This window comes from Eufriesea mexicana, unplaced genomic scaffold (assembly GCF_001483705.2).
Source record: "Eufriesea mexicana isolate 0111107269 unplaced genomic scaffold, ASM148370v2 scaffold1482, whole genome shotgun sequence".
Classification (NCBI taxonomy): domain Eukaryota; kingdom Metazoa; phylum Arthropoda; class Insecta; order Hymenoptera; family Apidae; genus Eufriesea; species Eufriesea mexicana.
The window spans coordinates 1760113-1787679 of NW_016909634.1; the positions used below are offsets into that span (position 1 = coordinate 1760113).

Genomic DNA, 27567 nt, shown 5'->3' on the forward strand with positions numbered 1-27567 from the left:
ATATTTATTACCAATTTCTTAAATCTCTCTAATTTTATTCGTACCACAATTTGTAATTACAAGTTCATAATTTAAATCTACATGTTTCTAATAACAAAATCACTAATTATAAGTAATTCTACAAAAGAAGAACCAATAAACTTTTAAACTGCGTCTTTGAAAATCTTGTACAAAAGTTCCTTCAGTTTTATTCCAATTTAATTAAAAATTAATTCCGTGTGATTTAAATATCATTACAACAGCCAAATAATCTTTGTTAACCTCAAACAATGGATCTACAAAAATTACATGGAATTTCGTCGAATTTGACCTTCGTCGATAAACTTAACAGTATTGCAAGATAGTCTAAAATGTTAAAAAAGTTTCCGTCAACCCTCTTTCATTTATCTTCCACTAATTAAAGCAAGGTTCCCGAATTTAATTCCTCTTTCTTCCGGAAACGAGGCTTGGAAGTTTAATTCCGTGTTTCCGTGAAAGCAAATACTGCAATTTCAACAGCGGCAATTTTTCCAAGTCTCTAAAGCTACAAACCAGTACCATCGGTTCCGCTAAAAGACAAACAGCTCTGTGCAGGTCCACGGCCAGTTTCTGTTTGCTCGGGCAACGAGCACGAATTAACCTGCGAGCATTGCTGGTCCAAGATGGAAGTTTGCTCATGTCGAATTGACTCGTCGAATTAGGAGCCGTTATGTTCTTAGCCAGTCGAACAACCAGTAAACATCGCTCTTACAGAACCAACTATCGAGTTCGACCAGATTTCTAACTTTATTCTTCGATCTGCACAGCGTGTCTCTGCTTCTAGTGAACCTAACCTTTAAATAGGTAGATGTCGCCCCTATCGCGTTGCCAGATCTTCCTTGACACAGTGTACCACACAATTGTAAAGGGAAATGTGACTTTTGAAACCAGTATCTAGACTAGGAGTTTTCAAACTAGGAAATACAGTCATTTCCAAACTAGTATTCTTCAAAGAATAAATGACTTGTGACTGTTCAATGATTCGTGAATCAGGTCAGGAGGAAGGTCTGTGTGCTTGGTACGTAGATGTCGCCTCTGTTGCGTTATTAGGTCTTCACTGACAGGGTTTTATCACACGATTTCAAGGAAAAATGACTTTCAAATTTGAGATCTCTTATGGTTTCCATTGTTTCTTGTATATTTGTTTATGATACACCTTGATGAAGGCAATTAAAAATTTTCAAAAACTTCGAATTTTCGAAATTTCGAAGAAACTCTATCAGAATTATTTGAAGATGTGAACTAGGGATTTTCAAAGAGTAAATGCCTATTATAATGTGACAATATGATAGCAGTTTAACGATTAAAATTCAGATCAGAAGGAAGTTCCGCATTCTTGGGAAAGATCAGGCTGTTTACTACTGTAGGGATAAGTATAGTTGCCTTGGGCTCAGAACACGCATGTGTACCTTGGTCAATGAGCCATATTGCGTATGCACAGGCACATCTATTCCTAGCTGGCGACTGCCAAGAGTTGACAGGCGGAATAATCAACGTTGCCTTCTGATCAGTGCATCCGGCTAAGGAATAGATGACACAGCTAGATTGCATCTGCTGGGAAAAACTTTATTCTTGTAGACATATGTGACAATTGTCAATTACATGAAAATTAATAATTCTCCCCAAATATACCATATTTTCGATTCTTCCAATTGTATTAATTAATAAAGTATACTGCAATAATAAAATAAATCAGGTTCAGTTTTATCTTTTATTCACTATCCTTCATATTAAAGATAAAAGCCACCCCTAAACTAGTGATCACGAAACATACTCAATAGAATAATCTTATAAATTATCAGAGACGAAAATACGAAGTAAATAGGCGAATTCTATATTTTTAATAATAAATATGAATGTAATAATGTATCTGCAAAAGATTTACTTATTCAAATAATTTATCCAGAATTTAATTCCTTCGATTTCATATTTATATATTTTCGAATTACATTTATGTTTATACCCATTACAAAATATGTAAATAAGGAAATAAAATATGCTGTTTTCTTCGTAACAGTTTAGACATAGTGAGTAATTAATATTAAATATATTTCCATATTTACACATATAACGGTATCTACTGAGGATTAAAATCAAACGTACACATGATATCCGATTATTAAAATCATCGTTTAATTTAAAAAGCAATAAAAATAACAGCACCGCCAAAGTAATTAATTTTATCATAAAAATATATGTATATCACCAGAGCGAATAACAAATTAATTTATTCTGTTCATCCTAAAAATCGATCAAGACAAGCGGTTGATGACACAACGAAGGAAATTTGAATCTGGCTCCGAAAAATCAAAGAGCGAAAAGCTTTCCATTTTAGAGGATTTGAATAGCATTTAAAAGCACTCTTGGGAATAATTGAGGGGTATGACAATAAAGGAGAATGGAGAAAATGGTTCGAAAAAAAGAACACGAGTCGTCGACAGCACGCACACGAATGGTAAGTGGATTAAAATGCGAATAACGAGATCTCGAATCCGTGGACTGAGGATCTTGATACTTTAAAAACATAATGGCTCGCATTTCCAAGCGTGGGTAGGGTGGCGATTATTTTCCTTCGCTGGTGAAAAAATTTAATGTAAAGTATAAAGCTGCTCAAGAAATATCGAATTATATTTTACTCCTTGAAATGCTAATTCACGAAATTACGAGAACATTTGACGTACCTAACATGGAGATTTTTACCTGAAAATTTTTAATGGAATCATTGAACTTCCATTGTAAAAGGCACTGAATATTTCCTTCTATTTTTATTACTTATTGTTATGTAAAGTGGAGATTGTTTAATACTTCTTTCAAGCAGAATTGTATAGTTTGTGAAATTTAATTTTCATTTCACTTTCAATATTTTCTATATGCTTGATGAAAAGTGTATATTTTATTTCAAAGTGCTTCAAATTTCTTTGAATATTAGTTGATGCTTCACGCTATATCCTAACCTCTCTTATGCATGAAACACGCACAACAAGTATCTCCCATGAAGAAATAAATTATTCCCAGTCCTGATAACATTAAAAAATAAATAAAACATACTGTAACAGCAATGAATAATAATATAGTAACAAAGAATGACAAAGAAATGTATCATCGTTATTTACAAAATCACTCTAACCTCACTCTAACCTCTTATATTCACAACTTTCGCTTAACAACTAATATTCCCAACGAAATATGTAACCAATTTTTCTCACAGTGACGTAAAATCGAGTATCAGACACATTTCCAAGTCATTGTTCCCAGAATATCGTGAAAAAACAGTCATTTCGAAATGTTATCCACCCTTGACAGGCAAAATCACTCAGTGTTTTGTTGGAAAATTGCACAAGTCGTGCAAGGCCACTCGAATAATTATCTTCCGCGTCAACGATTCTTGGCATTCGCTCGAATTTTCGAAACAATTCAGGATCGCCAATTGGCAGACAATTCCTCGGCCATTGAGGCGGCCATTTTGTATACAACAGACCACGCAAAAGCAACAACATAGTTAATCAGAGTGCGTTCACGAGGCGGTAAAATCGGTTTCGTGACTCCACAGATCGCTTACTATCAAGTTTGCCGAGAGAAGTCAATTATCTTCTGGGCAAATAGGCTAATGGCGCCATTAACGTGCTTTGATGGCGCATCGGCGACCATTTTGCTACGCGATGGGCGAACTTGGCGGGAATTAGCCGCGACTATTCCTTCCCGACGATTTGACTCATCTCACTGGGACGACTTGAATATTTTTCTCTGACAAAAGTAGGAAATATTCGACGATAAATGAGGGAATCTTGGATTATAGATTAGATAACGTAAGGAGGTAAGTAAAATAGTTAATTAGGTAATAAAATTGGAATGTCATTGAGAACAGTTCAACTTAAGTACAGTTTAACTTAAGAACAGTTTAATTAAGTAACAGGTGAACTTGAGTACATTGAAAGTTCAGAGTGAGAATGCAATTTTTATAAGCTGATAAAGAATAAGGGATTTTGGGTAATTACGAAATTGTATGATGTATATCCTTATAATCTTTGTCTGGAATTATATATGTACATCTATCACTGCATTTTAAGTCACATTTTTAAATTTTCTGTATTAATTTGGAAATAATTAATATTTAAATTGTTTGGTATAAAATTTATTAGAAATTAAAGAAGTCTGCAGTAATATGTAATAGACGAAAGACCTACGAAAGTGAGTGTGAAATAAAATTCCAGTGATAAACGATGCCTACAATCTCCTTCAAACCTTCACATGCCAACAGAACCATCCATTTATCTCGAAACTTGTCGTTTACCTAATAACCTCTACATTTAAAACATGTTCTACATCCCATTAATTTCCCTGCTTTAAAAAAGAGAAAAAAGTGAAAGGAAAATCTTCTACTGATTAATAGTCTACACTCCATTACAATCCCACTAGATCCACCATTTATCCCCAAATTATATTGTAACTACCATACATTTAAATTCAATATTTCAGTAATATATTTTTCTGCGTGTAAAATCAATTCTCTTCTTCTTTTAAAAGAAAGGGAAACTATTTTAGGAACTAAGAAACATTTCAAATTATTATAAACCAATAAAGTTATTATGTTTTTCCAAATATAATTCAAATTAAACTTCAATTAAACGTGTCAATAATAATTTGAAATTTATTTTAAAAAGATTAAAGAAAAATTTATTAAAATTGAGTGAAAAGTGAAAGAAATGAAGCCTGGAAACTATTATAAATCAACAAAATTCGTTACTGAAACCTAAATTTTCTGAAATCTAAACCTATTATTTTAATAAATGCACTTTCTCTATTTAAGCTGTTCCTATACTCCATAAATTCTAGTCTTTGAAAAAGTGAAAAGGAAATCGTCCAGTGACTAAGAGCCTTCAGACCAATAGAAACTACCATAATTGATAATTTCTGGTAAACCTTATCCCATTTAAATCAGAATCTAATCCAATTTATCTTGTTTCATGCTAAAAATCAATTTAATATTGCATATATTCTTCCTTTCGAAAGTCAAAAAAGTGGAAACCTCCCAATAACCAATAAATGTTATAATTTTACTGAAACCTCATCATTAAAGCACAAACATCGTTACAACTAGATATCTCGAAAAATAACGAGCTAAATTGCAAGACAGCGAAGCAATCAATCACTGTTAATCGCAAGATGCCCCACTTCCGGCCTTCCCCTTATCAGTAGTACATCAGCGGAATCGTCTGACCATGATCAACACATTCCACTTGCTGGCTTGGTCGATACAAGTTGCAAACACGAATCACACGTCCATTAGTGGAGATACGTGACTGATAGATGAAAAGCAATCCTCGCTCGAGCTCAATCCTTTTTATTATCCGCCATTTTTATCCTTCAAAGAGACAGCGAACACGAAGATAAGCATAAAACGCGAGTTAATAATTAAAGGAAAAAGCCAGCGAGCTTTGGGACGACCCTGTACGCATTGTAGTCTGCCTGATGAATACTTGAGAGGGTGCTCGAAGGGTGGACGTGAACCTTTTATGCCCCGAAAGGGACTCGATGCGATGTACTTTGGGTTAAATTGATATTTTAGGGTGGCGTTAATTATTCGCTGCGTAAATACGGTTTTAACGAGATTTCGTTTATGAATGCTTCGTTTTTGAATAATTAGGTCACCTGGGATATGCTGATCACTGTTTCAAGAGATAATTTTCAATTTCACTGAAAATCTGATTTCCATGATGATTAATCATTAAACAATCTCTTAACTTGACAAAATTAGGAGAAAATTGATATTTTATGGGGTGTGAGATTTAAATTTTAAAAATGAGTAAACAAACTTGAAAAATGATTTGTGTGTTTTATAAATTTGAAGGAAATGTTTAATCATTTTGAGATAAATTAAAATAATTTACACGAAATTTTATGTCAAGTGTGACGAGATGAAATAAAAGGAAACTTGGTTTTGTTAAAAATCGCTCAGTTTATATTAGTTACGACAGGGAAAAACGTTTCATGTACATCGTTGAATATTAATGAGTCAGATTTTCAGTCACTTTAATTAGCATGCAATTAACGACAAATTTCGTTTAAAATTCACAACAATAAATATCTTTATTTCGTTAAATGGAAGCAGCCCATAAAAAATGTATGCTGAAACGCATGGACATTAAAATTTCAAAATTAACATTTTGCTAAAAAAATCAGCTGCAAAATATACCGCGCAAAATTTCTCGCTAGTACTTACATAATTAATTCCTTTAACCATATTTCATTTAGTTATTAATTAAGAGAATGTTACACTGTACAAAATTTTTAGAAATAACAAACATGGATTTAACTCAGAAATAACATCTCGTACAAGATATTACCTTAACATGAAAATAAATTAAACCTCTAGTTATATTTTATTTATTTACACCGTGTAACAAACTTTAATTTTTCTTCTAATTTGTAATATCCATTAGATGATTCCTGTAGAGTTTGTTTTCTAGAAAACGAATTCCTAATCGAAATTGCTCTATCACATTCAGTTTCCAACAGTTTTCCTAAAAAGGCATAATTATTGTACAAAATGAAGTATTTCATGAAAAGTAAAAATGTTAAGAGGTTCACGATTATTTTACAAATAAGGTGAGAGAATATCGAGTTTATCAATATTCATAATTATAATTATTTGTGCTTCGGAATAACTGTAATTGGTAATCAAAGTTCAATAATAAGCCTCCGAGCTTACTTGCAACGCATATTCTTGTATTTTTACAAAAAGTTCCTTATCTGTAATACAGTAACGTATTCTATAGGCTTTACTGAAGAAGAAATCATTCAGAAACAATATCAGCATAATCTTCAATATTGACAGGACGGTGAAATATATAAGGAAGACCATAAGTTATCTTCATCAGGGCCGTAGTCATGCATGATCGACACCAGAACCATCGTGCAGTATATCCCATTCTTCATACGTACATCATGTACACGTTTTCATGTTCTTTTTCATACCAATCGCAAAATTATAAGAAATTTCTCTAAATCAATTGCAATTTGAATCAATTTCGTTATTCGATACATAAATAAGGATAAATTATAAATATAAAATTGTTAAAAAATAAACTCCCACCTAATTTTCAAGATGTGAAAGAATCTCCTAACGTTTATACTTTTCGAGTAATACTTCATTTTAGCCAAAAATAGAGAGGAAATAAAAATATTTTGATACACATTGTACTTATCATGGAAATTTATCCTATAGTGGTGCGAATGCAGTTTTAGTATACAAAATATATGTAAATTATCAAATTTGATATGAATAACGAATTAGAATTGTTAATAAGAAATTGCTGAAAGTAGAAATTTTTAATGAAAATGGAATAATAAACAAATTCTTAGATATTATGGAAGACACGTGATTACTAACGAAGTCGGCAACCATCGTGATTTTCCGTCGATCTTCGGTCGATCATCGACTATATATGGACCCAAAGATTAGAGGCTAGAAACTCATTTGCGGACTGGATGGATCCACCTTACTGGGTTGGTGGCACGTTGGATGGCCAATGGCCAAAGGTCAGTGATCACTCACCAATAAATATTGGTCAATTTTCAAATCATCATTGAACTGATCATTTCCTTCGTAGTCTCTAATTTCTGTTTCTCCATTTATATTATCGTTCTCGTCTATTTCATATTCTGTTTCTTATATATTTCGTATTCATTTAATATTCTTTCCATATCCTTATTCTTATCAATGTCGTATTAATTTCTAATATGTTTTTAATATGTGGTCACTTACCAATACTATACATATAGTACTAGTATTTATATATTGTTTACATATGTTGATTTATATATTTATATACCCATATGTATATATATTTCTCTCCTTTTCTAATATTGGTCAATTTTCAAATCATCGTTACACTGACAAATCATCATTTCCTTCGTAGTCTTTAATTTCTGTTTCCCTGTTTATGTTATCATTCTCATCTATTTCATATTCTGTTTCTCATATATTTCGTATTCATTTAATATTCTTTTCATATTCTTATTCTTATCAATTTCGTATTAATTTCTAATATATTTCTTCCTGCTTATACTTCATTTTAGCTTATTGTTAGATAAACGTCATCGTTGAACATTTCTGGACATCGTGGGCTGCATGCACTTTAACTCTCTGACTCCTCCGCTTATCAAATAAATTCGAAATTATTTTCGAGATCGATCGGAAGGATCGTAGGTGTTACTCCTGGGTCGGGTTCAAAACACAAATCGAGTCACTGTTCTCCTGGGTTCAGTAATGCATCATGGTTGAGTTGTCATTGTGCTGTTGAATTGAGTTGTAGTCGATATAGTTAAGTTGTAGTTGATATATAAATTCGTATGCTTAATCGTCACTCACATAGTGTTAATCATCTATCCTTATTATTAAGTAATAAATAAGTATTATTTACCATCACCCAAGTCTTTACAATATTAATATTCAATATTAAGTAATATTTAATTTAAAAGACTCAAAAGGAAATTATACAAATAGGTTCTAAAATCCCAAGTATCTCGAGGACCCCAGAACCTGGAACCGCAAAACTCTCGGTCGACGAAGAGCAAACTGTCAAAAATATTCGAGGTGAATCGTCTTCCACACCGTCGAATTCCATGAATTCCCCGTCGAACACCCGTAGATATTTCTATTTCCGTCACGTTCATCCCCATCGTCGAGCTGATGAGTTCCTCGCGCGAAGAGGAACGCGGGCGAAGAAACGCTCGAATGTTGACTCGTCGGCGTTCCTCGCCCGGATTCGACGACGTTGACAGTCGAACAGCTGGCGGTGTGGCATGTGGACACGTGAAATGTGGAACGATCGTTGGTGCGATGTGCAACAGTCGCCCGAGAAAAGCGAAAAACGCGATCGAAACCGCGACGAAGCTTCGATCCGGGTTGGCCAATGGCGGAAGAGAGTGGAATCTTGGCAGAGGAGAGAGCTCGTGAGTTGCTCTGGCATCTCCTCGTTGGTGGTTTAGTCTGTTGAGCAGGCCTCTTGTTCGAGAGTCGGCCAAATTACGGAGACAGTGAACTCTGACTGTGCGCTAGTGACTTTTCCTAGGGGAAATGGGGGTTCATGTCCAGGCTGATTGCAGAAGTACCTGTTACTCGTTGGCTGGCAGAGTGACATTTTTCTTTTGGCAATGGTTTCCTGATACGTTTGTGAAAGGTTCTCTGAAATCTTCCCAAAGATACTCTGGAAGGAAGGGGTTTCAATATAACCATAGTGAGAAAGCATTATATTTGGAAATTTTGTACCAGTGTAGTGATATTCAAGAAATATTTTTATTAAAGGAATAACTTACTTTCGGATGGTTTTTTAGATGAATTTGAAATGTAGAATTTTTGTGGAGAAATAGATTTTAGTTGAGTCAAAAAGAGGTAAAATGATTATCCTTAAGAATTTTCTTTGATAAAATGATTTTTAAAATTTATCTGGAGAAACGAGTGTTTTTAATTTATTGGGTATTTTGAAATATTCTTTTTCTATTTTCATGAAATGATTTTTCACGAATAAATAAATTTTTAAAAATGTAATTTCGTGTTTCTAAAATTTTTCAGATATTTCTAACCGTTATTGCAGAATTTCCTTTATTAAAAAGAAATGAATTTTTTAGCCCCTATGAGAGTGAACAATTTTTTCACATTTTGAAAATATAAAATGCTATTGTTTGATATAATTCTACTCAACAATAAGTGTTTTCCTGTGAAATAATTATTTTTCGAGAACGAGTTGAAAAGAATTGTTAATATTTTAGCAAAATGTGAATTTATATTAAATTTCTGCTTCACTTTTCGAACAGTTCACAATTTTCTAATATTTCTGCAATGAATATTCTTTTTAGAATACTTGTCTAACAGAATAACTTCGAAACAACGTCAAAAGGGTGAATAATTTTTAATTCCTTAAAAATTTGAACATTTTATACTTGTAGAAAGATCAAACATTTCATATAACTGATTCGTTTTCAAATAAATGGTATCAGACGAATATACATATCAAAGGGAAACAAACAATTGTGTGATTCAATTCTTTGTCAACTCAACCACGTTTCTGATTTGCAAAATTCTATTTATTAAATTAAAGTTCATTAACTGTAGTTTCGCCGCTTTTGTAAATATCACCTCGAATTCCTGCTTTTCTACAAAATTACGAGACTCCAAGTTAATTAATCGAACGTCCACGTGATGGGGTTGACATATAAATGTGATCTGAAAACCCGAGGTCCCAGGAAATGTCCACTGTATCCATCAGCGTGAAAATTTAAAAAATCCTTGTTTACGTACAACGTCTGATAAATTTGCCTTTCCCATTCCAGGTACCCTTTAAACCCCCACAGACCTTCTAAATAATATTTAGAATCCTGTTTTTAAATCTTTTAAATGTCCTATTTTTAAATCTTCACCCTTCACGAAATTTTCATAAAATTTAATTATTTATATTTATATTAATCCTTTGTATTCCAAAACTATTTTTATTTAACTAGCAATTTTAACATATTTTCGTAGCAAGAAGCTTTTGAAAATAAAGAATCATACATATTCGTATAATATCTAATAATCTTAGTAATTTTCCTACCTTTGTCAATGAAGATATAATTAAATGAAACATAATGCGGATTATTACTTCTTTAATGGCTCCAGTGAAGTGTAAAAGGTTGAGATATCAATTTTTATTCTACATAATAATTTGATCCTTCAGAGAATGTCATTTATTTAACCTTCTACTTAGTATAGAAATACGATATTCTTGCAGCTATTTTCTTTCAAGTTTCGTAATATTTGCCAGGGGTATTAGAACGTGTGGTTCTGTTTACATTTTCGAATCGTTAAAGAGTTTTACGATATGCCTGAGAAAATTTTGCTCCAAAATTTAACTCTTCGTCCACAGTGGGATTTAAATGTCAGACAAAGCGCTATTGGTGTGGAATTGGCAAGGTGGATTCATTCGCGTGGAACAGTACAGCTGAATAAACATGTAACTAGGCCAAAGTGTTCCTAAGAATGAGGATCATTAGGTGAATTATAATGGATCCATACTTCCAGTACACTACTTTTAAATGAGGCGCGATTAAAGGTAAACTTCTGTTTCAAAGCTTGGCATGTGAAGTTCACGAATTTAGAATTTTTAATGATGCCTGCAATTTAAACTAAGACTTGTACAAATAATAAGCTAGTAAAAACAATAAAGATAATAAAATACACTAAAATACAAATAAATATTTGCACCAGAAATCTATAAATGTAAAAATATTACAAAATAATAGGAAGCAATAGAAATTGCTATTAACTATATTAAAACATATTCTGTCTTACATTAGTGAACTTTAAAAACAGTAAAAACAATAAAGCTAATAAAATATATTAAAATACAAATAAATATTTATACCAGAAATCTATAAATACAAAATATAACAAAATAATAGGAAGCAATAAAAATTGCTATTAACTATATTAAAACATATTTCATCTTACACTAGTGAACTTTAAAACTAGTAAAAACAATAAAGATAATAAAATACATTAAAATACAAATAAATATTTGTACCAGAAATCTATAAATACAAAAATATTACAAAATAATAGGAAGCAATAGAAATTGCTATTAACTATATTAAAACATGTTCTGTCTTACACTAGTGAACATAAAAAACAGTACAAGAAGATTGCAATGGAAAAAGTGAATAACAAGTTAGTATAGTAAACCCCACTACTATATATACCCACAATAGGAGACAATGAAAGTTATTGTGAACCGAATGAAGAGAATTACTAAAACAACGAAACAATGCCAAAATCTCTTAAGCCAATTTGAACTGAGAATTGTTCATCAAACTTTCACTTTGGTGCAACTTTCCAGTGTCTGAGTAAAACCCAAACTGGAACCGGATAGGACTAACCATGAAACCTTCAGAATTCGTAACAACGTGCAAGAAACGTGTTTCTCTGGCTCTTTATCATGTATCTCGTTTGTACAGCTGGCAAAGCAGTCTGTCTTGTCTATAGAATCAGCAGCTACGCCGTGTGACGGCAGAAAAAGCGAGACAGAGAGGAAATAAAGTGTTATAGAGCTTGGTGGTAGAGTGGAATAACAATGGAGACGCCAGCAGCTATCTCTTTCAATCCTTTGACGAATGCACTTGTCCCTGATGTAAGAAGATTTCCACATCGATTCCTGCTCTCTCAGAGAGCTGATGTTGCAAGATACATACACGTTTCGTTCGTAGTTCTTCTGAATTTGGATTAAAATGCAAAAGAAGTGGACCTTTGGATGATGTTCCGAATCTTGAATCACGATACCGTACCTTTCATACGCTTAAAACTTCGACTGAGGGAATTGCAGCTGAGATTAGGTTCGGATCGACTTGGTCCAGGGATCAGAAGCTAGCTTCAAACGAATTTCTCTCGTATTTTTCTCGTTTATTTTAGGTCACCTAGGGTTACGTCCTAAGATTGTTGAGTTGCGTCCAGAATTAAGCATCGCTTTCTTGCATGCTGATCTTCGTTTGGATCACTGGTACTGGTCGTCAAGGGATATCTTAAGCCCAGATTAAATTTCAAAGTTCTTCGCCTGGCTGAAGTAGAAGCAACTTCTCTGGCAGGATAAATTGGATAGACTTCGTTGGGATATGCTGAAGGTTCTCAGCAACTGGATTCTTTCAGGACACTCTAACTTTGGTAGCCAGAATTTTGAAGATAGAGGATGGTATCGAAGTTGAGAATGTTTAAGGATATTTATGTGTTTCAACATGGTACTCGAGGTGATGATTTAAACTGCTTCAAAGTTATATTTATGGTCTGTAGATTCATTGCTCTGAAAGAACGGTAATTCAGATTGACAGGAGCACTAATTCAGGCTGGCAGATTTATTTTTACGGGCAGACGTTTGTTCAACGTCGACATCCAGTTCCATAAATCATTCGAAAATGTTACCAAAAATTATGATCAGGAAGCATCATTCCAGCTTCACTTTCCAAAAATAATTTTATTCGATTTGTATCACTGTCCTAAGTACGTACTTTTGAATTGATTACTACTCAATATTAAATTAAATTAGTGCTTTTAAACAATCAGATGTATCGAGTTTTAATATAAGTATTTCAAAACCTAGGAATAAGGTATTTCCGACTATTAACTCATAAATGATATCTAAATTGGTTATTAAGTAGATACTTCATGTTGAGTATTCACGAATTACAATTTCAAGTGCCTGGCTCAGCCTGAATCATTCTCTGACTCATTCACTTTCATTCCAAGAAAATCTGGCAATCTATATTTTATCACAAAGCTATGAGAGTAACTATAGCTTATCAAGTATAAAACCCAGTACTCAATCCCTAAGTATATAATAGTCTTACTAAATCAATAATCCTATTTCCTAAACACTTGTCCAACTAATTCATCCAATTATCAGCTATATTCAGCAGAGAAAGGGGTAATAAAACCTAATTTCTTCCATGTACTATCTCAATACTTGATCTTCAATTGATACCCGAACACTGGACCCTAAATACGTCAAAGCTTGGTTTATCCAATTTCTCTGCTGCCAGCTATTCTATTTCGTTACTCATTTCTTCACGACCTCAAAGAAACCTATCAATTCATCATCTAAGATGCTTTCAAATTTCAACACAACACCCAATCGTCTCAGTGTAGAGGTCACTACAGCCAAAGTTTGACTATGCAGCGGACCAACCATGACCGCATCTCTAACAACGACGGGGCCAACGCGCGCCACTTTCAAACTCTCGTTTAACTCGAAATCCAAACTTCCCGAAATATCAGCAGAACTGCTCTATTCCTACTCTCCAGAGCGTCCGACTTGCGCGATTTCCTCAAACAACAGCCCCGAAAATATGCGGCTCCGCAAACACTCGTAACTCTGACAATTGATAGCCGAGGGGAAGGACGAGTGGGAGAGCAAAATACCCAGTGGCTTGGGAACCGATGATTCGTCATAATTCCCAGCGATCGATTCCTCCGTTTACGAGAATCGAACGAGCACTTAACCTCACACGGCGAGGCGATACGGTAACTGCCGGTACTCCAAAAGATGGGGATCGTTCTCCTCGCGATATGGAGATAAATCACGGAGAAAAAGAGCCCTTTGACGGTGTGTACGTTTCAAGAGCGTGACGGATAGAGGCTTTCTAACCGTTCCAAATAGGAACACGTTACTCTACGTGTTACTTTTCATTCGTCCCTTCGCGTTCTAGGGTCAGCTTGATAAAAGTCCAAGTCGACGTTATGGAAACTCTCGGGTCTGAGCTCGATGTGGCTTTCGAGTTTGAGCTTTGATCGATGAGCACGTGGAGTCTCGAGTGGCTTTTTGGTACACGAGATTGTTTCATTCAGGAGTTTAGTTGGGTACTTTGGTCTTTCCTTGGACCGACACTATGAGCATATTAGGAGTTTCAGTATCTTCTTGATATTTCCCATTAAGTATCTGAAGTTTCTAGGTTATATCGACACCTTGATCTTATTGCAGATTTTCCAAGTGATCTTGGTGATTTTTGAAATGTAATTAAAGTCGTATTAAATTTCTGCAGAAGGTTTCTGTCAGATTTTCCAAGTTTAAAATTGCTATTATTTTATATCGGATGAGAAAGGGGATAAGTATTTTAAATACTTCAACTCCTCTTCGCCTGTCTAACCTTCCAACAGCATAATTCCTGAACTGCATGGCCAGGATTCATTTTCCAATAATTCTTGAGATAAAAAGTTCCATCATGCTGAAATCTATGTACAATCTGCAGTCTTTTCGTTTCATCCAATCTTCCTTCCATTTAAATTTTTCTTAATAGTAAGTTCTCGAACCAGCATTTAAAAATTCTTCCATCTTTAAATTTAAGAACACATTTTTGAGGCAGTATTCTTAATATTACTCTTGTTGGAAACTCTGTCGATCACGAACGGGATAAAATTGTTTGGAAGGTAGTCGTCGGCTGACCAGAAAATTCAAACGTCAAAGATTCAGCGTACAATCGAGGCACGCATCGAAAGATTACGTATTCAGGGTCGTGCGTCGCGTTGCACCCTTGGAGTCCCGATGCACGAAGAACTCTATGACGCTCGCACGTAAAAATAGGAAATGCTGTAGGTCTCACGGGGCACGTGTTTCCTTTTCTTCGGAGTTAATAATAAGGATGATCATCGAACGATGGTGGCCACTCTTTTCCTTTATATTGATCACAGGAAACCATTTTCAATCCAAACGTCGGCAACCCCGAAGGTTCTTAAGCAATTTTTATTCCTTTTGAGCAAAAATAAATTCACAGTAAAATGGCTTCGTTCCCAGGGTATCGATTCCTTCGTCAGTACGAATTTTTATGATTTTAGAAATTAATCAGAATACTGTTTGATTAAACGAGATTGGAAAATGAAATCTTTTATTCGACGAAGCCATGGAGCCTGGATTTTATATAATTTTTATTCGTCGAGAAATGTAGGTTTCGAATTTACGGGAAATTTTAAACGCGGATGCTTAATTAGCTTCGTATAGGAATATTCGAGATTCGAAATAATGTAATTTCACCTTTGAGTAGTTTTTAATCTCTTTATTGGATTTCAGATAAAGTAATTTTGTCTTGGATAAGTTTAGAAAATTTTCCAACCGTGTTGTCGTCGAACGAAGTTTATTTTCCACTCGAATGCTCGGGTCTTAGCTCATTTGTCACTCTAAAAAAATCTAGTAGCTTATTTTTGCAAGAATATCGAGCTTCCTGTTTTAGACGACACGGTTTGATCTTCGTTAACTTCAGCCGAATACTCTTCCACCAAATATTACGAACAAGACCTCGAACTGGCTTATCGTTGCTCTGTATAAGGTTCCTCGTGTTCCAAATAACCATTGCGCCTCCAGTGGCTATGATCAATATTTTTTGGTACTGTAGATAAGTCCTAAACTGCCGTGAAAATGACTCTACTTCTATGATTTATGCATCGCGGAAGAGGTTTCCTTGTCATTTAAATTCCTTTGCCAGCTTTTCCTATTTTCCATTTCCATTGCTTATTTTCCATTCTCCCAGTTCTCGATTGCCATTTTCCATTTTTCATTTCCTGCCTTGCTCCTCCATTTTTCCATTTCTTCGCCGCATCTTCTACTTCCCAATTGACCTGTTTTGTATTTCCTATTTTCCATTTCCCGTTTCTTATTTTTAATTTTCCACTTTTCTGTTTCCTATTTTCCACGTTCCATACTATGTTCTCCTTTTCACATCTTCCATTTTCCATTTTCCGTTCCTTATTTTTAATTTTCTATTTTTCTGTTTCCTATTTTCTGCGTTCAATATTCTATTCTCCTTTTAACATTTTCCATTTTCCATTTTCCGTTTCTTATTTTTAATTTTCTACTTTTCTCTGTTTCCTATTTTCCATTCTCCATTTTCAATTTTCAATTTTCCATTTTCCATTTTCCATTTTCCATTTTCCAACTGTATTGCTTTCCATTATTTATCTCTCACGTTTTGCAATTTAGATTCTACGTACTTCCCATTTCTACTTTCCCTGAATTTCAGGAATTTCAAATTTTTTCGACCAGACGTGTATACTACATGCTTGATCAGTTTTCTCTTCCACTCTACGTGAAATCTACACGCCTCGTTTCCTCCATTGTACCTTTTCGATGACCCTCGTCTTGAATTATCGTCGACGACTTGATCTCCCCGTACGTGTCAATCTCAGGAACACGTCAAATATGCTCAAACTCTCGGGTAACCATAGCCACCACCCGCCTCGGTACCCAGAAACCAAACTACCCGCACCCAACCCGTAACACACCCCAATAAAAAGCAACTCGAACCCCAAACAACGATCAAGCACGGTCCCGCGATAAAGCCCGAGAGCCACAGCGAATCCCCAAACACCCATTCCCTCTTAAATCACGGAACCAGCCTCGGCAATCCTCCTTAACACATCCATCACCCTCAACAGCACAACCGGGCCGGTTCTCACACCGATGACCGACTTCAAAGGACTCTTGTCCTTCGCCTGATAGCTGTTCTCACCTCCGACTTGTCTTAAATCCTCTTGGAAGCTCTCCAATATGAAAGGAAGACCAAAGGCTCGGGACGAGAGTTGCAGGAGTCCTCTTCGAACCGACAACACGAATCAGAACGCTCGGAATGTCTCATTGCCGCGCGCGAGCAATGATCCACGACGCGAAACGATCGAGGATCAGCCGCGCTGATCCGGTCGAGGTCGCGCGTGCTGTCGCACTGAGTGAGCGTCGACGAGCTGCCCTCCTGCGAACCCAGACCACCGCCGCGAGCATGCTCTCTCACTCTCTCTCGCGCGCGCTCCGTTCCGCTCGACTCGGCGTCGCGCCGACACGCGTTTCCTCGGGGATTGCTCACTATCCATCCGCTCGAGCAGCGAACTGAACACGCGCGGGTCCCCGTGGAGCTTGGGTTCGAATCGTGAATTGTGGCCCGCGTTCAGAATGCAGAGTAGTAACGATTTACTTAATCGAGTTGGGATTTGAAGCCGAGCTTCGAAACGGAAGGAAATGTAGTTGTCGCAAGACTGCAGTTCGTTTCCAGGCGTAATTGTTAGCCATGGTCAATGTAAGTTTCCTATTTACCCAGCTGAGATTCGCTATCTCGGGATAAGATAAGGAAGGAACGAGAAGATTCTGAAACTATGGATTTATTGAAGAAGAGACAGAGATGAGGATGATAGTATTATTATTATTAAGCAACCTTCGTTTCCGAAAATGAGAGTTATACGTGACAGGTATAAATTGGAACAAAGTTTCGAGAATTATATGTTTGGTATGTTGGTGGTAAATAGCAGATGTCAAGAGGAAGACATTTTGTTTAGGTGACATATTTGCAATTTTGCTCTGTTTCCCGGCAATGCACGTTTAAAGATTCAGAATTTTGGCGCCTGCGGTCGAGCAACCCGCCAGGCACAGGCCACTCGTAAATAATGAGCCACGTTCGCCTGTCGTATTTGGAAAGGTATCGTGACTATTAATATTAACTGCTCGTAAAATTTAAGTGATAGAGCGATGCGGTATAACCTTTGTACCGGATAGCATGCCGTTTTTCACTCGCGAGCTTAATAAGGTCTCGTGGATACAGTGCACTCCGGGTTGCTCGCTAACGGGCGCCTAACTCTCGAATCTTTAAATCTTCGTAAATTTGAAACGGGACCATTTAAGATATACGTTCGCTGGACAAAAAGTGTCCCATTCATCATTCTCTACCATCTGCGACTAATTTTATTTCGATTCGAACAATTTCCATTTTTTTTTTTTTTTATTAATTCTCGAAAGAAACATGGCAATTAGGTTTTCCTCTTCTATTTTGACCAAGCTAAACGGCGATGCTCATGGACCCAGGGGAACACTCAATCTCGCGTGGAAACGAGATTTAGAAGCAGATGGAGTCGCCAGCTTCTCGTGGATCGGATATGTTCGAGGTGGTTTTATGGCGGACAGGGAAACAGAGAGTGGATTGATGCTTCTATTGATGGACGTGGTTCGAACCTGGGTTGGACAGTTGTTTGGTACCCTGGGGCTGCTTCTCTGGAATGAACGTGTAAGTCTGAGTGGTTTCGAGAATTTCTGTGTTAACGTCAAGGCTTCTGTCTCGTAATGGATCTGAATTTTGCAGTCTTGAAGGTTTATATGACATTTTAAATGCAGCTTTCAGAGATGCCAGCAAAGTTGGATAACTTTGAGAATTCCGGTACTTCAAATCAATAACTCGGAATTTTACGGTAACGCCGGTTCTGTTTATTTATCAGTGAAATAACATTTTTCATTAACCCATTAATGAATACGTTCGATTTATCCGGCTAGGAAAATATTCTCGGCAAATCTTTGAACGAAATAAATGCGAATTTAATATCGGGGTATGAATTTCTGCACCCTATCTGTTTCATCCTGCCACTGTTGAGTAATGTAATACATCTGCTCAGATTTATGCTATTTTGTCCTGGATTTCGGTAACATTCACCGAAATGAGAGAAGGAATGTTAAGAAACTTTTATCGACGAAACCTTCTCACTGATTATAATTAACCCAGCATATATTACAATTTACACATTCATCAGCATAATGACATTCAAATTGCAGTTAAAAATGCGGTTTGAAAGCAGTCCAATTTTTGTGTCTGATCATTTTTAACCGGGACTAAAGATAAATTTCGTTTCAATTTCGAAAAATCCACACGAAATACAATTTCAGTTATCGACACGATGATTTCTTAGTGTATTAACGACATTTATTTGAGAACATTATTTTCTTCAGCGAATTTTCAAATTTTAACGAGCCACATTATCATGCTTTTTCGTTGGTAAAAATTAATTCTTGATCGATAGGTATGATTGATGAATGGGTGAAGGTTGGTAACGATGGGTAAATGGGAGATTGTGTGTGATATGGGTGTCAATTGCCAGTAACAATACAGTGTACGTGCAATTGGGTAAAAGTGAAAAATAAAACCAAAGATAATTGCAATGTTCAGTCGTAGAAAATAGATCATAGATTATTTTTGTTCCATTGTAATATTATTTTGATATTTTAATTAAAAGCCTATCTCAAAACTTTTTCCATAGAGTGGACAACCAAAGTGGACATGCAAACCTAACCTCCAACATTTTTAACAGAGGTTAGAATTTAATTTTTAATTTTTGTTGCTAAACACACTCCTACCGTTTAACAAGTGTAAACGCTCTTCTATGAAAATTATAAGGATAATTTCACCTACAGTTTCCTCCAATTAATTTTCTCACTTACTACCGTTCCTCAGAACCCTTTAATTAAAACGAAACAGAATTTTCATTTTCGTCAAACGAAATGAAATTTGACTTGAATCGTTAACAACCCGAGATTCTGTTTACTCCACAAGCAATCTTCAGGTAGAGAAAATCAACAAAAGCCAGCCAGAGTTTCAATCGCGAAGCCAAAGCTAATTTCAACCCCCTCCTGTCTCTCCCACAACCGTCACAAACCTGTCGTTCCCCCTTTCAATTTTAGAAGACTCACTACCTCCACTCTCGATCATTTGCACACAGCAAAGCAGTGATTTCTCATTCATGCTTTTTATTTATTTCCCTTCGATTTCGTTTGCGAATTTCGCTTGAAAAGCCACTTAAACTTCGCGATAACGATCTAATTTCAATTATCGACTACTCGAAATCGACTCGTTGAACTTTGAACCGTGCCCAGTGGTGAAAGTTAAATTAGAACGAGTCGATGAAAGTTGAAGAATTAAATAAACATTAACGAGGTGAATTTTCTTCGTCGTTTTGCAAAATGGAATGGGAGATCTTTAATCCGAGGGACGAGGGATATACACAAAGGAAGTTAGATGAAGTTCCTTCGAGGTCTCCTGACCCAGTGTGCGCAGAGGGCGCCGATAGATTGAAGTACGGTGAGCATTATCGCTGGCTACGTGTCGCGAGGGTTCAAAAGGAAGCACGAAGCTTCCTTTTCCGGTAGGAAATATTCTTTACGGTCATTGCTTCCCAGAGAAAGGCGCGTGAGAAGAAATTGTGAATGTCAGAGTTCGAGAAAATTCAGAAAATTGCGTTTCGTCTGTGGTTTTGCGTATTTCGTTCGACATGATAAAGGAATTAATTAATAATCTCAATAATAATTAATGTTGAAATTTTCATGGAAATTGTGAGAATTATCGTTCTTAATTATTTAATTATTAAATTAATTACTTACTTATTTTATCATTTTATTCCTTTTCATATTAATATCGTTGTTTAAGTATTATTTACTTAAAATGTAGTTAAAACCTATATGTTTCATCAGTGTTGCTTATATTTTGTGAAATGAGATAAACAATAAAATAAATAATAAAATTTTTGTTAGAAATTGCAAACATTGTGATTCCTAATTGCTTAATTATTTTATTATGCAATATATGTCCATTTATTTCGTTATTTAATTACTGTGTTTCCATTTATTTTAATATTTAATTGTTATTATTTAATTGCTCATTTATTTCATTCCAAATAGATATCGCTGTACGAAACAACAGCTTCCTACGAAATCTGTTATATTTACTACATGAAAGTAACCTACGTTCAGTGTTTCCACGTATCCCCCCTATTATATAGAGAGAAACCCGAAATCACTGAAATTCGATCATTCTTCGAAAAATTCGTAAAAATTTCACCTCTCTTGCCGTTCTGTTTTATTTTACAAAATATGACCAGCAAAATCTCCATTGCAAAAATCCTGGTTTCCAATCCTGCCATTTATTTCGTGGAACCGAATCACTGAAGCGTAGATCGTGTTCTCAGATACGTGAAAAAAAATGAAATTCCCAAAATGAACATAAAATTAGAGAAATTTACGACGTTTCGTGATTATTCCATTCATTTTGCAGAGTAAAATACGGAAATTTTTCTTTTAGAAAATCTGCGATAATTCTACGCTTCAATTGTTCCAATTATTTATCAAAAAAAAAGGAGAAATAAAGAAAAGGTAACAGAAAGGTAACTCGTTTCGTGGATGGATTGCAAAGAATTCGGTTTCAATATTATCAAAAGGCTGTGGTGAAATATTTTGTATAAAATATTCGATAACCGTGGTGAAACATTTTACACAAAAATATCAAAAATTCGATAAAGATAGGAAATATAGGAGAACGTTTGTCTAGGTCTACCAATTTCGATGTTTCCAAGGGATATTAAGTCTCCTTCTGTAGTCAGCACGTAAATAATCGTTCGTAGCCATGAAAAAGGAGAAGGATCGATCCCTCGGCCATACGATTCCACTTCACCCACTTCCTTTTTCGCACGAAATATTTCTCTCTGGCTGAAATTCCCATTCCGTTTCCTTCCTCGACGTACCATGCGCCCTGGCCACTATATAGCCTTCAGCATGATGAAACCATGATTCTCCAGCGATCAACCCTTAAAAGAACTCGTTCCCGACGAGAGAAGGAAGAATTTTTTGAACAAATCTACGACAAGCACAAATTTTCCTTTAGAAAGTTATTCGAGGAAAACTATTTCAATATCTTGAAATTTCTTTCAAACAAACAACCGTATAGTTTATATTAATGCCTTTGAACCGCAGACGTATACAAGCTCGAGTTAGACTACTTAATTTTAATATTTTTATTCTTTGGTTCCTTAACATTTTGCTTATAATTTGTGCTTTGTATTTTAAATATTATACTACCTTTTAAGTAATAACATAAATTACACTATTTATGCGTTATTATGTATTTTTAATTAATATTTAACAACTTAAATTAAACAGGTTAATTAAGATACAAACCAGCGTTGAATTTTTAAAATAGAAATTCTGTACTTATATTTCATAAATGCAAATTTTCTACAATATTGTAGTATAAATTTTAAAAGGACTCTTTGAGGTCAGATTTGAGTTTCAATTATTAATTATTATTAAATACAGACTTATTAATTATTATTAAATACAGGTTCTTAATTATTAACACTACAACTACCAACCCAGTGAAAATGACTGGTCCAATAATTTTCCTTTTTGCAATCACCCAACACATACACCTGCTTTAAGAATAAAATTGGTGTCAACTCGTATTAACCCTTTGCACTCGACGATTTTTTGGCTAGAAAGGATTATAAATTCAAAAATTCTCTACTAAAATACTAACGATACCTTTTTGAGCAGTAAATATAGAATTGTATAATAATAGAATTACAGAATTATTTGATTTCGATACCTCACACACTACTACATTAAATTTCATATATTAATTAATATCGATCTTCCAAATTTTATGAAATGGTGACTGAAGCTCACCTCTCGAGTGCAAAGGGTTAAGAAAGAACTGTAATTAATATATTCACTCATATTCATCGTACCACTGAAATTACTATAATCTGTGCAAGTTATAATTAGGTACCCATTAAAGATCGGTAGTTCCATTGTTAAATGCAGACTTCAATTCAATTATCCCGGTTTTAATAGTTCTTGCTTTATTACTTCTGTCTCCTATGTTCCTCTATTATTTACAAATTTTTAATCATATTACAAATCTATTCATTGTATGATTCTTTTAACCTACCACTGAAAATATCCTTAAAATAAAAGGACAGAATGGAAAGGAGGAAGAAATTAAAGGACTTAAGATACAAGAATATATTCCTCTGAAATCCAATTAAGTCGTGTGAATCGAGGTTAAGCAAGACTGGTCTCACTCGGTATCCCCAGAAATGTATCGTTGCGTAAATATTTAGATAATTCTTCAGAGATCCATTAGAGCTTGCTCGGAAGATGGCCGACTCGCGTAAGAATATGGTTATGGAGGTAAACTTTCAGCGAAATTGCCTCGATGCACCTGATAGAGTACGTGGAGGATTCACTGTCACGAATAGAACATCCCAACCTGTGATTCCGCGTCTCGCCCACCCTCAGAGGACAGCTTAGTCAGCCTAGGTTAAGATAGAGTCGATGGCTTGCTTCCAAACACGACTGCACTTACGTAAATTCACCTGTCTACGGTTTATCCGACTCGAAAGCAAATATTTACTGCGGCGTGTAATATTTTCGCACCACGGTGCAACAATCTAGCATAGTTCGTAGATTTCCGCCTTCCACATTCGTCACTTGCTAACTGAGTAATTTCATCGTTCCACATTGGAATTCCCAACACCTTTTAATTACTGCTAGACACATAAAATTAGAAATTTTTGTTCCTTTATCTTTCCCACTGATTTCTTTTCCAATTTACTTCAATTTGTAAAATTTTATTTTGTTATTTAACAATTTAGATATTTAGATATTTTAATATTATTATTGCATTATTAATATCCAATAATATCACTATTGTTAAATTCATTTAAGTAGTATTATTATATTCTTCAATTTTTCTTGATAATATTTATTAAAAGAATATTTGATATTTAAATATTTGGTAATAGAATTCTTTAATATTTGTTTAATATTTGATATTAAATACCTCATTGTTTATTGTTTAAATATTTATATAGTTAATGGGTTATTAGTAAATTTTGTCTCTATTTTTACTTTATTTCCAACTTTGTTAAGTAATTTCATTCCATTTTAATTAGTAATGTCAATTACGTTTCAAAATATCAAGTAACGTGATAGGTAATTTAATCAGTTTAATAAAATTATAATTTCACGTAATTTTTTGTGTACAAAGCATATTCGTACGTGGACTGCTGAATTGCATTAAATGCGTGTTTCAGATTGACAAACAGTGTTTCACGCTTTTTAATTCCACCTCGTACCTTGGTTTTTGCATTTTTCGAGGCTCGCTGAATTGATTTCCGTGAATATTTTATACGTTCAGTTAAAAACGGATTTACTTTCCTGATCAACATTTAGTCCCCTCATTTTCGTTCTGCAGATTTTATTTCACACACTGCTTTCCAGCTTTTAACTCCAGCCTCTTCTCGCCTCTCGAATATTTCGGTGGAAACCCGCCTTTTCAAGTCCAATTAATTAAGTAGATGTAATCGTTCAGTCAGCACAAGTATCATTAAATTATACGGATATTTGTATCTTTATCTCTAAATATGGTGTTCAAAAAGAACTCGTAACGTTTACCTTCACACATATTTTAATATTTCAATTTACATTATTATATTATAATTTAACATTATAAAATATTATTAAGATTGTAATTTAAATATTATAAATTTTCTGTTTGAATTTAAAATTGCTTTTGTTCATATTTTGTATTCATTTAGAATTTATACTTTTATATTTAGTATTTATTCCTTTTTTATTAGATGAAATATGAGATTGTCTTAAGGAATTATGTGTAAATTATTTTTAGTTAGAAATTTCTCTACCATTGCAAAGAAGCATCATGGTAGTCTTCAATAAAGCAACATCTATATTATCAGTAATATGTAAGAGCATTACCTCTACCTCTACCTCTACTGTTTACTCCAACATTTACTCTTGTCTCTAAACCCATTTTCCTAAACATCTTCATTTTGCAACTATTCATTAGAACTAATAGGATTCTTAGCAGTCCAATTAGTTCTAAATGATGTATTAACCACGAAACCATAATTACAATAAACGTGTTTGCAGAATGTTACATCCTAGCTAAATGTTCTGTAATCTACTTTGTATCCATGTTCCAATTTTTAAAATGACTTATATTTTTTAAGTACATATTGAATGTTATAAATAGGGTTGGCTATATTTAATTTGTATTTGAATTAGTCATTGATTATGAGACTATAATGATGTTGATTCTCAATGAATTCTAAACTCACTTTACAATTTAAAGAAAAAGATTCACGTTTGGTACACTAACACTTAATCCTAAATTACAAAGTGACAGTATAGCTCTCATCATTGTAATACCAATATCAATGTTTTATGTATAAATTTGTAAGTTTGAATCTGTTTTATATACATCTCTCAAATTCCCCAAAAACCTTCATTCACCTACTGTTCTAAGTATCTTCTTCCTTCTCATGAACCATTAATAACATTCTGACCCTTCACATAATTCTGGATTACCTACTAACCATAACCAATAATTCTATTCCCAAGATCTTATACCTTCAGCCACTGGATCCTAGTCCAATTTGCATCATCACTCAATCTCTCCAAATAACTTCATCCAAAAGCTATCCAGTATTACTAGAGGAATTTATCAGTCTTCATTTAAAATTGGATTATCTACTATCTATAAAATCAAAACATCAATAACTTTATTTAAATTTTATAAGTAAATTTAATTATCTGTCAATTTTCTAAACATACTTGTATTCATTATTCATAAAAGATTCACTAACACTTCACTTACATTTAGAACATGGAAGCATAATTTAAGTAATTATATTAATTAAATGGTCTTATAAATAGATCCATTATCCAATCCTGAATCCACTCAATATTCTTTGAAAATATTGTTCTAAATATGTACATACACATACAGGATTCCTAGTTCCCCAATTAACCCTGAATTACCCATTAACTATAACCCTAATAATTTAATTCCCAAAATAATACATCAAGATTCTCTGATCCCCAATCTCTTTTATACCTACCTCACAACATTCCTCAGAAACCATATCCTTTAATTGTTTGCAATTACCAACAAGCTATTAAGTGTTCATTTATTTCAATATCACTTATTGTCATAAAACTGTAACTTCGCTAACTTAACTTCCACAGCATTTTCAATCCATTTTACATCCATCCCTCAATTTTCTTAAGAAGTCTTATTTTTAATAATACATCACTGTCAATAAGATTTTTAACATTCTATTCATTCTAGAAAAGCCCATCATAAGACTATAATTCCAATAACCTAACTGTTAAAACATTCCAAATTCACCTTGCACCCATTCTTCAATTTCTCTAAAGATCTTCACTCTCAATTATTCACCACTGTGGATAAGCTTCTTAGTATTTCACTTATCTCAGAATTTCCGATTAATCATAAGCCTATTAGCTCAATAGCTCTACTTTTATAACACTGGACCTCAATCCATTAATTTCATATTCCCTTTATACCCATTCCACAATTCTCTAAAGAATTTCCATTTCCAATCATCCACTACTGCGAATAAGATTCCTAACATTCTACTTGCTTTGGAATCACTCATTAACTATACAACTATTATGTTAATAACTTTGTTGCCAAATACACCACGTACATCATGTTTAGGCTGATCTACTTAAATCTACTTCATTCTCATTTGCCAATTTCTCAAAGATTCCTTATTTTCAACCATCTATACTTAATAATTACTTTATATCACACTATTTACATTGACATTATATATGTTCTTAACCCATTTCTCTCTATTTATAGAGACATTTATCTATTTTCCAAAAATCATCCTCTTCCAACCATTCATCATTCTAAACATCTTCGATCCTCTTAGGAAATACAAACAAAACATTGGACAGCGTAACCTCTAACTGGGTAACATGGATGAAAAACTGTTCAAGGCTGATTGAGCCCTTTCAGAGTGATCAGCCTGTACAATGTTAGTCCGACTGGGGGCAAACACCTGGGTTATATTAAGCTTGAAACTACCCAAGCAAGAGGAAAGCAGAGTGTGCTGGGAGTTGCTCAAAAGCCGGAAAGGTTAAGCCTGCAGCCTTTGTCGCATCCGACTGAAGAAACGACCGATTGGACTGATCATTATACAGCGCTGTCACGTTCCTCTTTCCAGGGAATTGGGTTCGTCCCTTTCCCTCAACAACGACACACAGCAGCTGTCCGCTATTTCAGTTCCTCGTCGATCGCCAGACTGGCCTTGTTTACTAGAGAAGCTTGCAGGAAGTTGATCGGAATACAGGTTATGACTGAATACAGGTTAACGAAACTTGATCTGCCGGAAACAGGATTTGGTTTGGGACCTTTGACTGGTTTAACCTGGACTTCCTAGGTAGATGTTATTTTCACACATTGAGCATTGAAAACCATGATTGAAAACTGAGTTTAATTTTCAGTTTCGAGTCTAGCAAATTGAGTAATGTTTTAAAAATTGATTTTGATTATTCCCAACTTTTTTATGCTATTATCTAATATTACTGAAACTGGCAAGACTCGATGATCTCCTTTCTTGCACTGTGG

At 34.5% G+C, this 27567-nt stretch overlaps 1 protein-coding gene across 6 annotated transcripts in view; it reads right to left on the reverse strand.

The window, feature by feature from the left end:
• dnc (phosphodiesterase dunce) overlaps positions 1 to 27567 on the reverse strand; it is a 368500-nt gene that overhangs the window by 212316 nt on the left and 128617 nt on the right. For 4 of the 6 annotated variants that reach the window (XM_017901154.1, XM_017901153.1, XM_017901151.1 and 1 more), the window contains exon 1: positions 17038 to 17261. The exons of the other annotated variants lie outside the window; for them this stretch is intronic. The gene's annotated coding sequence lies outside the window, so the exon portion shown is untranslated. Of the gene's footprint in view, positions 1 to 17037; positions 17262 to 27567 lie in introns of those variants that run through there. 6 annotated transcript variants of the gene reach the window in all.